This window comes from Anomalospiza imberbis, chromosome 6, assembly GCF_031753505.1.
Source record: "Anomalospiza imberbis isolate Cuckoo-Finch-1a 21T00152 chromosome 6, ASM3175350v1, whole genome shotgun sequence".
Taxonomy (NCBI): Eukaryota; Metazoa; Chordata; class Aves; order Passeriformes; family Viduidae; genus Anomalospiza; species Anomalospiza imberbis.
The window spans coordinates 50,769,743-50,783,178 of record NC_089686.1 but is presented as its reverse complement, the minus strand read 5'-3'; the positions used below and the strand labels follow the sequence as shown (position 1 = coordinate 50,783,178).

Below are 13,436 nucleotides of genomic sequence, written 5' to 3'. Positions count from 1 at the left end.
AAAAGTTCTAAAAAAAAGAGAATGCAATTCAGAAACAATGCACATATTGTTCTACCTGTAGAAAATAATTTGTTAGTTATTTGATTGCAGTTAAGTGTATTAGGAAAAAAAAACTGGAAAAAATACTTACTCTTTCCTTGGTCCTTTTCCTTGCTTCTTGGTATTTTACACCAACTGAGCTTGAACTCCCTCCTTTTACATATATACTTTCAGAAATAGCTTCCTTGTCTTTTATTTCTCTGGCTAACTTACAGAGTAATTTCCACGATAAAGGCTTGTATTACCATTTTAGTATAACTCTTTAGTATGATGACCTACATTTCATTTTCTGCATATTTCCTCCTTATGCTGCGATCAAAGGAGAGCTAATGATTGAGGCACTGGTCTGACTGAAATTCCCATCCTCCTTTTGCACTGAGGTGATGTGTGCCTGTGCTTCATGGCATTTATTTAGCAAACTGCCTACTCTGCTATTTCCTATAAACTCACTTTTTGTAGGGCCACTCACTTCCAGCCTTGGTTATATTTCCCTTCATCCTTCATGACCCATTCTCACTGACTCATGCTGGGATGCAATTTTTCTAGAATTCGTTGTTCCAGTATTTCTGTACCTCAGCTGGATGCAGAGATCTGTCTGGTTAGTTCTGAGAACTCTAAATCCACAGAGGAGCAAAATGCACTAGGAATCATTTACTGAAATGCATGACCTTGAAATAGCAGAGTTCCACAGCACAGATGGAGTTTACCAGATGTCTGAGGCTAGGAAATTCTGAGATTTAAAAGAGTCAGTACTTCAGAATGGTTTGAAAAAACTGAGATTACTGGATAGGATAGAGATACTGCAAGTATATTTAAACAAGTACATCTATATGTGGATCCATGACTTTAGTGCCCAGATTAGTTTGCCAACCCTGCCTCTCCAGTGTGCACTTACCTGTGCAATGCAAGTACCTAACGAGTACAGTGAAAGGTTCTCTCTTCATTGGTATGAAATGTGGGCTCTTCCTTGAACCATCAGCACTGGTCTGATGGTGATAAGCCCTCTGCTGTTCGTTGTCCAATGTTTGTCTCTTCAAGCTGTCATGTTCTGATTCCCTGCTGGTGTCTGAAATTACCAAAAATCCATGCAATGTGGCATCACCATCTAGGCCCCACAAGAAGAGCTATTCTTCAAAACAATTACATCATCTTTTAAATTTGCCTAAAAATAGGCAGGAAGGATTCTTCACCCAGAGATGTCGTGAAGCAGTGTTGCTGTTAGCACTGGGGTTTCTACAGCAAGATCCTGTCTGCAGAGAAGTTCATAAATACATAAGCATTACTCTTTCTAGGACTAAAAGCTGCTTGGGGACATAAATTTCTTTAAAAGAAATACTTTTCCCATCTCTGCTCTCTTTTTCATCTATTTTATCACCAAAGTGCTACATTTCTTTGTACCTCCAAGATGCCCCAACAGTTGAGGCTTCCCTTATTATTTGCGTCAATTCAGCTAGTGATCATAGCAGCCTATGAACATAACAGGGCATCTCTGCTGCTAGGGAATAAAGAACAGTTTAGTCTGGCTGTGTTTTCAAATGTCACTGCTAGCTGAAATCACAGCTATCACTTAGGGAAACTCTTTTTTCTCAGCCTACAACAATTTCCCTCAGCACTGTCATTTCCTCACATAAGGGTTACTGTGGGTGAACAGGAGAAGCAGCAGTTCATTTTATTTGGGTATGAGAATTGAAATAATAATGTAAAAAATCTTGTAAAAGGTATCTTTTTCTCCTGTCTACCATTCTTGCTGTGTTTTCCTCCTATTCCTTGTTGGCAAACTCTCTTTCCACTGATTTCCTCTGCCAGTCTTTTTCTAAGATTCCACCACTGAGTCCTGCAGTGTAGTGGTTTTCATCAAACCCCCTGTACATCTCAAAACATGATGAACAATGAAGTCAACACCCTTTCCATGCTCTTCATGTCATCAGCAGACCAGGGAACCCTTTCTCAGGATACAAGGTATTGCAAGGCACTGCTGAATGCCAGCTCAAGGACTTGGAAGCGTGTTTTTCCAAAACTCAAAGACACACACTGCACAAGTGAGATTGCTGTCTTCTGGCTTGCCCCAGTTTAGGTATGAGGACATAGGAATGGAAGAATAATTGCTAGAGGAGAGAAAATAGCCTGTTGCAGAGTTTGAGCAATTCCTCTTCCACTCCTTTTCCTCCTGTCCCAATGTGCAAACCCAAGGAAACCCTACACACATAGCAAAACACCCTACACTCACAATATCTTCTGTCCAGCTTCTGAGGCACTTGAGCAGGTTCAAAGGTGACACTAGGAGATTTTGCCAAATTCCTCATGTTTTGACCTGTGAGGCTGTTGCCAAGCAGAAAAAAGTGCTTGTTCAAATATGTGAAATTAGGTTGGACTGAGATGTCAGCTGAGGAATTAACATTTAATTTTCATATTTGTTCAAGTTGTTACTTACCATTAATTTAAAGAAGCAGTACTAGTGGATCACATCAGTGGATTCTGCACCAACATGTTGTGAGATCCAGTTTCTGTCACAAGGAAATTACCATCTAGACAGACAGAAGAAACATTATTATCCCATAGCAGACAGGGCATTCAAGCACAAACATGCCAGGGAATATGCCTGAGGACACCCAGAAAGAATACATCAGTCAGGTGAGCCATATTGGGGTATGAACAACGCAAGCCCTTTATTTATTGTTGCTCCAGACACTGTATCTTCTCCTAAATCAGCCTATTAATTCATCACCAGGAACACCACAGGTGAAGAAGCTGTTGAAATCTATTTTCTTTTTTGTTGTCTTTATTTATGTACATGAGAACAAGAGACTGAAGTCAATAAGAATAAATGAGATCAACATATCTGCTGTAGTAATGAATTACCTTTAAATATATATTTAAAAACATAAAATATATCTAACAATGGAAAAATGGGGAAATTTAGGTAAAAGTAAACAAGGCAGCTTGATAAGAAGTGCATGATAAACAGACATTTCACTGAGAAGGAGACTTTTCAGATATTTCCATGACATGTTGTTGCCACTTGAAATGTGGTGCCTTCTGGTGCTGTCTCAGAATATCTGGCAGAATATGTTGTATGTAATCAGACGCTATTTTTTCAGTGTACAATTTCTTAAAATTCTGTCTTCTCTGATAAGCATCGTGCAATACAAATGTTCTACTTGCCAAATAATTTCTTCCAGAAAAATTGAACAAACACATCTCGAGGATTTTCTGTTCCTAGCAACTCCAACTCCCATCTTTAAAGTCTTAATGCAATAAAGCAAAATCTTTAAGATGCTTTGGCCCACTGTCAAATCTCCTACTAAAGGAAAGTATATTTAAAAGATATTTAAAAATAGTAGTAGTCACACAGAATCATAATGGAAAAAACTATAAGAATAATTAAATTTGTCATTAAATATAAATGTATCTTTCTATTACATAGAATAAAGTCACACTGAGGAGCTTACACTTGTGAGCTCACTGAAATGTGGGCATTCACCACTCACCAAACTCACTCATGTGCTCAAAACACCACTTGCCTTTACTACTTTGTATTAAATGAATGCTAATGAGTAATATTCCAGTTAACTCTTACCCAACTAAATAATTTCTTGGCTCCCCAGTCAGAACTTTTGAATGGACATTCTCCAAAATCATTGTCAAGGCTATGGCCTGATTTTAACAAGCAACGTGTCAAAAAGCACAGAGGAAAAAACGAAAGTGGTGAAAATGAAAATCAGCCGAGACAATGTTAAATAACATGTTCAGTGGTGACAAGCTGGCAAGATATCCAACCCCAAGGTCAGCACATCTTCCCTGGCTACAGCAGAGCTTGTGCAGGAAGCCAGCAACTTTTTCTCATATTATCACATTGGCAGGAGCAGGGTGGGGAAGTGCAGAAAGTGACCTGCAGTTTTCCTGAGTCTGGGAAAGGAAGTCTAGTGTGTTAGATTTGCACTTCTTCAGAACAGCTCAGAAGATGCAAGGAAATATTTGCCTACTTGGCTCCCGGCAAATGAAAACATTGAAATTCTTGCCTGAGCACTACCTGCTAACAAGGAATGCAGTAAACAGGAGTGGATCAGGAGACAGGAATTTTTGCACACATTTTACTTCTGCCTGTGTTCCTGTTAACATTCCTTGTCCTATTCTAGGTGACCCCGTGGACCTGCTGTCCAGGCCTCCTCCCAATGCTGAGCTGGGCCACAAGCAGAGGCAAAATGAGAGGCCTCACGTGGTGGCCAAGGCAGCTGCTCAGGACACCCAGAGTGAGCTGGCTCTTTCTGAACAGCATTTGCTTGGGGGAAGAAGAAAAAGACATTGAGTTTCTCAAGCTTTTTGTGGCCCTTGTCAGCCACCCTCCAAATCCTGCAGCCTTCGTCCAAAATTCAGTTTGGACTTCAGGAGTCAGAGGTCTCACTGAAGCATCCAAGACACTTCTCTCCACAGATTCCCCTTTATGACAACCCCATTCTCCCATTCAGACGCCATCCCAGGGCAGCTCCAACTACGTAACCCACGAGGACTGCCAGTCAGTGGTCAGCCCACTGATGGACCAACCAACACACATTTGCAGACATCCCAGCAGGATGCCCCAGGAGGCCTTGTGGTGCCTGTGTTTCCCCCTGCTCCATCATCAGGTTCAAAGGGGATTCTGCAAACTTCTTCCCAAGCAGGATCATCACAGCATGGAGTGGAAGAGGCTGAGAACCCTCTGTGCTGTTGGGGGTGAAGCCATACTGGCACAACAGCAGGGAACAGGGCTAGTTTAACCACATGCTATGAAATACTGTGAATAAATGGAATGTGCTTTTTTCATTGACTACAATATGGCAGGTCCTGATTGACAGACTAGACACAAATGTGCAAACTGCACAGGCTGCACAAACAGTATAGCCCTGATGGCTGTTGTGTCCTACACAGCTTCTGCAAGGAACTGGATGAGCCTTTCCATCTGGACCCAGCAAGGACTGTTTCTTCAGCAGCTTTATGCTCATCCTCTGCAGTCTGTGGGTAGGTGGAGAAGCCAGAGAACCCTTTGTGTCTGACCATGCCTTCATTAGCAGGATCAAGTGAGCAGAGTAGGGTGGAGTTCAATGACTTCTATCCCATTCTGTTTTCCAGAGGAAAGGTTTAGGTGTGCCTGCTTTACCCTCATTCCCCAGGGCACCTCAACCTGTGCTTCTGAGGAAGCGTGTTTTCTCTGACTGTGTCTGCCCTGGCCCTCTGTGTCTTTTTTGACCTTTTGAGAATTCTGGCATGCAGCTGTGACTGCTGCCTCCACAACCCTCAGGAAACATCACGGGCTGAGGGCTACGTGCTTCACTAGAGAAAAACGTGGCTGACAAGTGGCTGTGCCATGCAGTTCAGGAAAGGGGGGAGGGTGAGGAGAGATTTGCTTGCTGTCTGCTTCCTGGGAGGCCATGGAGAGAGTGGCAGAAAGAATAAGGCTGTGTAAGCAGCTTGTATGGATGGGGGAGGAAGAGCTGATGAGGGCTAGAAAGGCAAGGAAAGGAACCAGCTGGTTGGATCACGCAGGACAAAAAACACACCCTTCACCAAGGAAATCCTTTCTCCCTCCTGTCCACAGTGACACAAAACCTTCTATCCTGTCCCATTTTCTGTCTTTTTTATCTCTAGAGAAACTGGCCATTTCCCCTTTTACCAAGGTTTTTGGCTAACCACTCTATTCATGGAGTGACTGTGCCTGCTGAACCTCACAAAAGCCCACCTGCATCCCAGGTGGTTTTAAGCCTCGCCATCTTGTGGAGAAGAGACTCCCAAAAGGTCACCATGTGGTACAGAGCCTGCTGCCATTTTGTGCCCTTCAGCCCACACCTAAAGAGGACTCTGAAGAGAGGAGGACACAGCAGACATTTTTCTTTGTTTTATTCCCTTAACAGCCTACCTGGCACTTCTTGGAACCACAACCAGTGGAGCAAGGAACTATCCTGGCAGAAGATGCAACTTGTACCCCATGACAATTGCTTCACAGTGCTGCTGTGAGGGAATTACAGACCGAGGACACGGTGGTGATACAGCCCTGGGATCAGAGAGAACAGCAGAGTCCTGATCACAGCTTGGCACCACACCAGATCACAAGCACAGCCAAACCAAGAACTGTCAAGTTAGCTGTCCCCACAGGAACTGGGAGCAGATGAGTGTCTTCAGCCAGGGCCCACAGCAGTGAGGATCCTTGTCTGGCTGTGGCCAAAGAGCCTCCTACATGGCAGGACAGGGCCCAAGGCAGGAGGAAGCAAACTCCCTGAAAGGGCTATAAGAATCCCATCACCAGAAGTTACTTGATGATGCAGCCAAAAGGTCTGGTCTGTTCATTGTTTGGATTTTTCATTTTGTTTGGATTTACCTGATGTCAGTGAAATGATAGACATTTGTATTAGTACTGGCATTAAGATTTTTACACTTAGGTCCAAAGCGATTAAAATGCTTTGGCTTCCAAATACTTTCATTAAGCCATGCTTTAGAATTTGCTGAAAATGCTTCTTGTTTTGTTGAAAGCAAGATTTCACACTACATGTTTGACCAAATTTCTTTGCAATTCCACTCTCAGAAAAGTAAAGTAATTTCTCATTTCGTTGTAGGAAGTCACAAAACAAACCTGTCATTCATCCATGCCCTTCACACTTTTTGACTCTTCTTTTGACACTTGCCTTAGTATTGGAGAATCTTCATAGGTAATCAGGCAATGAACTGTAAATGCTTTTCAGTGTGGGAAGTAAAGGATAGGCCTTTCTTTTAACAGAAACAGTCTAATGTCAACAAAACTTCAGTTTTGTTTTTGACCTTTTAGTGTGATGCTATATCTGAGCATGGATTCATCCTCACCACTTCTTTCTTCCATGTCAGTCTGTATTTAATAACGAGAGGCATAGTGCAAAGAAGACCTTTTCTGGCCATGTGGGAATGGATTGCCCAGAGTTATAGACATTACATCCAAAGCAGCATGATTGTATTATTTTTGTGTTTCAATATATAAAAAAGCTGCCCTAGGGATAACAGGCAGGTCTAAATAACATACACATAACATAAGGGATCCTGCTGTGTATTTTTGACACTCCTTAAGAGTGAGAATTAAGATCTATGACTCCCATCTCTCAGCTGATAACATCAAGATGGGCTGCAGTGACTGCACAGAGCCTTTCTGAAATCAAATTGGTCTCTGTGCAAACACAACAGGTCACATGGGGACTGTCAGACAAGAACAGTTTAGAACTGCAGCATGTATAGAAACAAGCCCTGTTTTCTGCAGCAGGTGAAGCTGTACCTGATAGTGGTCTCTGACTCAATTCTGTGACACAGGGACTTGCTTTTGCTGGGGACATGGACAGCAACTACCACCAGCAGCTCATAGCTATGCAAAGAGGTGATCTCTGGTGGAAGAAAACCCAACCATCACCGAATAATTAATCTTGCGTTCCACTTGATATCTCTCCCACACAAATAGGAGAAGGTGTGTCGCAATTCAGATCACTGCCAAAATAGCACAGCGTGGCATTTTGCAGTTTAATTGTTTCAACATATCATTTATTCTTTCTGTAAGAGTGAGCTTGACTGAAGTTCTTATCCTTGGAATACCAGGGTGAACTTCATGAAATGCAGTTTACTTTTCCTGAGTGACTAACAAGACCCCTGTGGGAAGTACAGCAGACTGCACAGTCCTTAGCAGAAACTGATGCTCAGGAAGTTCCACCTGAACATGAGGAAGAATCTCTTCACTATGCAGTGACCAAGCACTTACCAGGCTGCACAGAGAGGGTGGAGAGTGTCCCTCGATGGAGATATTCCAGAACTATCTGGACACAATCCTGTGCCGTGGCATGACACTGCTTCAGCAGAGAGGTTGGACAAGATGATCCCCCTGTGGTCCATTCACAGACCCATTCTGTGATTCTGTGAATTTAGTAATTTCTTCAGTTAATGGGTTTTTTTTTTCCCTAGAAATGTCAGAAGTGGCTTCTTGTTTTAGTAGTTTTAGTTCAGCACTTATATATTAGGGAATTAGTAGGTATTTTAAAATAGGTTTGTAATAAGTTCATAAAACCTTTGTAAAATCTCAATTCATTCAGCATGCACTTTTATATGTCAATCTGGCTTTCTCAGAAATAAAAATTAAGGTAATGAACCCTTAGTCAATTAAAACACTGGATAGTGAAGTGCTTTTCAGAGAAATATATGGGGGCACAGATGTGACTATCAACAAGCTCTTGGGTTCTCTAACCATGCAACTCTCATATTAAGAGAAAAATACACAGATATAGGAAGTCATTTGTAGAAACAAAACAGAATAAGGGGCTACAGTTTCCCTGTTTTTTCCCTACTGGATGATAAAGATGTATTTGTATAATTTCCTGACCCACTACATTGAGATTAGGATGAATTTGATTTGATCTCACTGCAGGGTTCCTGAGCTTGAAGTATCCATGGAGAGGTAAGCAAAGCACTCAGCAATTCACCCCAAGAGTGCCATCTAATCTATCCCTTTTTCAGGGATTAATGCAACACTAGCTGCAATTGGTGAGGTTTTTACTACAGACCTAATAAGAATTGTAGCTATCAAACATGACAGAAAAAAAGGGCTCTGCAGCCACTATGGAGGATACATGAACAAAAAGGAAATAGATCTGCTATTTAAGTGTCCTAGTGTTTATCTGCAAGCAATCTGTAAGTGCACACCAAACACACTAGTTCTTTTTAACTCATAAACAGAGACAATTCCATTTCACCTTTACACAGAGATGGCCTTGCTCTTCAGGAGGGCGAGCCACAGGTCACAGGCACAGGCAGATATCTGCAAGGCAACAGGGTCACTTGCCTTATCTTAGTCATGGAAATAGCACGCAGACTGTGACAGAGTCCCCAGGACCTTCCTTTGATATTGCCATAGAGACTGTGTTTCTGCTTTTAGAAGCTTTCTTCATGCTCCACTGCTGCAATGGAATGTTTGGATTTAATTCACTACTACTAATAAAATAATATTTATAAATATAGGTACTTAAGACAGGAGGTAGTCTGTGATCCAGCAACCAATATTTATGTTTATTTTTTTTTTTTTTAAAGGACAAGCTTAGGAGAAATGAAGCACAAGGGTGGCAATTCAATCCATACGTCCTTACAGAGCAAATCTTCCTGAGTCTTTCAGCTCCAGACGGCACCTGCCCAGAAGGCAGTTTGCACTAGTTACTAGTGAACTTTGCCCTTCCTTAAATAACACATATAAGAAATACCAGCAACATAAATAATCCTCTCTTTCTCATCCCCTTCAGTAGCTGAAACAGAAATTAGTAGAATGAGAAAAGCAAATAAACCCACCACACATATGATGATGCTGAAGAAATGTGAAAGGTCAGCTGCAGTCCTGTTTGCCACAGCCCTTCACCTCCACTTGAAACAGCCAGCCTTGGAACAGCCAGCCATGACTTCATTGATGTACACATTAGGGATAAAGAGTAGATTCACTTACACAGTAGTTGCAGTGACAGTGATTTATTCAATAAAAAGCAGCTCATGTCCACCCCATCACAAACCTCTAGTAAATAGATTCTATTTATCTCTCCACCTACTTCTTATTCCAGTCTTCCTCAGCACTCATTATTCTCTCAGCAGTCACAGCATCTGAAGCATTGCTTCACCAGCACTCATTTCTTCATTTCAAACCTCACCGGAGACATTCCCTGGTAGGAAAGCTTGATCCCCACTATATGGGATTATTTCTAAACTCCCTCCATGGGCTCCCAAACCCCTTACAGCAATTCCTTCGCCCTAGAATGGTCACAGTTATGCTCTAACAGTAAGCCATCTTTCCCTTCACACTGTCTTGGAGTCCACTCTTTCAAGGAATTCCTTTGCTGGTCTCTTTCCTTTGTGTTCATGTTTCCCAGCTTCAGTGATTGACACAATCTCACTTCCATCATCGCTGCCATTTCCCCCTTTCTTTCCATAAAGCTTTCCTGAGCAACTCTTCTTCACTGAAACCCTGTGTCTTTGCCATCATCTCCTTTCTTCAGCTGCAGTGTGCTAAACCCAAGATTTTATTCAAGCACATTGGAGACAGAATTACAGTTCATGAAAGGCTTTTTGAGATCATAAATGTCTGTGATCAGAGGTCATGTATCAGGCTAATACAGTGTCGATTAAATATGTTCTCAAGCTGTGTTTGATGCATTTGTAAAAACAGAAATAGCAGTAACAGCAAGGAAAGGAGTAATTGCTGAGAATTTCCAAGAGCTGCAGCACATGCCAGACATAAAAGGAGATGACAGTAATCAAGGTTAGAACCCTCTGTCAGAATTGTCTACTTGCCCCTCATACCAAGATTTTGCACTGTGTTGTCCTGATGCTCATCACCTCTAAGAGGGAAAAATCAAAAGCCATTACCTTATAGATTAAAGTGAATAGCTAGTAGGTGTAGTAGCTAGTAGATGCTTCCCAGGTGTGCTGGGAGCATCATCTGACAATTGTAGTAGCTTGTTTCCCCTAAGTAAAGAGAAGAAAAAGGTATTGTGCATCAGAAAAGCATGGAAGTGTCCTGAGGCTTCTCCTTGGACACGGTTAATCACATAGAATCCTTACCTTAGAAACTTTCCTTAGTCATTGTCAAAGAGAATACAAAAGAACAAGATTTAAAAGTTCAGGACATCATTAAAGGCATGGTTAAGGGCCAAATTAAAGGAGGAGAGCAATGGAGGAAGGTATTGGAAGGTGGGAAATAATGTCAAAGGTTAAACTAATCTTAAGTTAAAAAAAACCCCAAACAATAGAGAGTGGGAAGCTAGTGGACATGAATAAAAACAGAGCTGAAAGCCTCTGAACATCAAAATATTCCAATATACAATATCAGATCATTCCAATCATGTACATACAGGGAATAAAGCCAAGAGACTGGAGCAAAGGAAATGGAAGAATATGAAGGACAGAAGGAAGTCTAGGAGAAGTATCCATTTCAATAATGAACCACTTCACAGTTTTCCCAGTTTCACTAAAATAGAACATTACAAGCAAGCAGCATTTTCCAGAGGGAAGCAAGTTAATAAAAAAAATTAAAATATTATCAGCTCTTGCTATAAATGATACTTGTCTCTGTGGCCAGATATTTTGCCTTTGGGAGCAAAGCGGTTTTTTTCCCCCTATCTGCTGTTACTGGAAAGATTTTACAATATTTCCTCATGCTGCCCCCCATGGTTCCAGAGTATAACTTGGTGTAGACTGGGGATATGGATAGATCATGACAAATTTTATAGAGAGGGATAAAAGATGACAAATCTGGTTCTAAAAAGTTAGCTGACAAGGTCCTCTGCTGACAGGTTCCATATGACTGCCAGATTACTGTTTGAGTTAAGGTTTGAGTTCATGCTAAGTATAGGAATATCAGACAGATGCTAAGAGTCTATTTCTGAACACAACATAGAGATAATTAACACAAATTACACTACTTCTAATAAATTACACCACTTCTAATGAATTTTAAAATGTAGACAAATCCTGTGCTCAGTCAGACAGTTTCAGTGCAGAAGCTCACAGTCTAGGAGCTGGTTCTGACACAGTGGAGAGACTAAAGAGGAAGGAGTAATAGGGGCAGGCAAGAAAATAGGCAACAAAAAAAGCAAATAAAGTCAAACAGGAAGCCAGGACTTTGAGGATACAGCTCCTTACTTGCTCAGTCTCCATCTTCTAAAGCTGTGACAAGGTTCCCCCCAAAACATTTTGTTATAGAACCTTTTAATCATTTCTGTTTTGTTCTATTCAGCAGTTCCTCAAAAGTTAGATAATCGAAAGTAGTATTAGAGGTTATGAAAAAAGCAGAGTAGAGTTCAAATTTTGAACAGACATGCAAGCGAGCCTTGAACTTGCCTCTTCACTGGAGGAGAAAGGTGGGAACTAATATTGTACACCTCTGCTAAATACTCACCTGATGTAATGAGACCTGCACTAAATAAACACTCAAGCCAACCACATTTTAAAAGTTCACTGGAATTTTCTGCTCATTTTATGGAAGGGTCTTCTAACTAACTTTTGCAAATCATTCAGTATGAGGTCTTACAGAGCTACAGACATGATATAATCTTCCCTAATTACTATCAGTCATTATTTTTTCACTATTCATCACTGTTTTTCACACTCTGGTAGATGGCTTGTCCTCATTTTAATCAGTCAACTCATCCCATGAGTCAGAATCTGTAAAAATGTCAAGTCAATACTCAATTCTGTTAAAGTTGAAATTGAAAACCTTATCTCATAAACCAAACTACATTTTGCAGTCTGGGCTCCGAGTCAAAGTCAGGTGACGTGAAGGAAAGTTCAGAGAATCAGAAGAAATTCCTGGAACATCTTGTAAGCCAGTGACAATAAATTGTGTGTCTAACCAAATTCCACCTCAGGTATACCCCTGCCACCCTACACTAGAGTACACTGTCACAGGCTTACCATTTCCAGTAAAGATAATTGTATTTTAGTGGGGACTGATTCTGTATCCATTAGTGGCCTGCTTAGTCCTGAAAGGCTTGATGAGTTGCTCAAGATATCTAGAATAGTATATTATCACTCAATTACTGGAAAAGCACCAGGAAGACCATCAAATTGTTCTCTCTCTCTCTCATTATTTTTTTAAATTAATAACAGAGGAGAAACTTTTCTGCTTTTACCTGCAGGAAAATTCTGTTATCCTTAAATACACAGAAATCACCAAGCAGAGAGAAATTACAAGGATATATAAAGGTGCCTTTAAACAACAGTAGATACTGAATCTACAAAGTTTTTCTAATTTCAGAGTTTGAAGAGGATGCCATTTTTGTGATTTACAGGAAGAGAAGAGACTTATGTTCCTGCTTGGATGTTTGCTGGGAACTCAGTCTCCCAGCATGGTGACTTTTTACTTGATGGTTTAGATAGATGTACAATTGAATTTACAGCCAAATTATCTTCATAATCTTAGTAAATGAGACTGCACCGCTCTATATTTATAGTCTTCTTGGAAATGTGAGATTCATCTGCCCTTTCAGAGACAGACATCAATGAACAGACTAAGGACCCCAAGTCAAAAATTTTCCAGTAAAAATTATTTTATCTATTTTTAGGTTTGTATTATTTTACTTATTTTAGATATAATCAAGCAGATGCAGTAAAAACATGGGGTTTTGAGCTGCTGAGAACCCTAAAACTTCTGTGAAAGGTAAGCTGAAATAAGCCAGGTAGGAGGTATCCCTGAATGGGACCTGTTCAGCCCCGGAGAATGAGGAACATTTTGTGACACCTCACAACACCCTAGCATGGCTTTACGGGCATAAGTAAGGAAAATGCAAACAAAATAAAACAAAACAAAAAATCTGAGCCGGGAAACTTAATAATTTCTCATCTGAATGGGTCCTACGGCAAACCAAGTGCAGCCTTTAGAAGTGTCA

At 41.0% G+C, this 13,436-nt stretch overlaps 1 long non-coding RNA gene across 1 annotated transcript; it reads right to left on the bottom strand.

The window, feature by feature from the left end:
• Positions 1-1,047: 1,047 nt before the first annotated feature.
• Positions 1,048-9,791, bottom strand: LOC137476093 (uncharacterized). Its single transcript, XR_011000245.1, has 3 exons — positions 7,781-9,791; positions 2,471-2,564; positions 1,048-1,289 (listed from the first exon to the last, which is right to left on the bottom strand). It is a non-coding gene; the product is annotated as an uncharacterized lncRNA (long non-coding RNA).
• Positions 9,792-13,436: the final 3,645 nt, after the last annotated feature.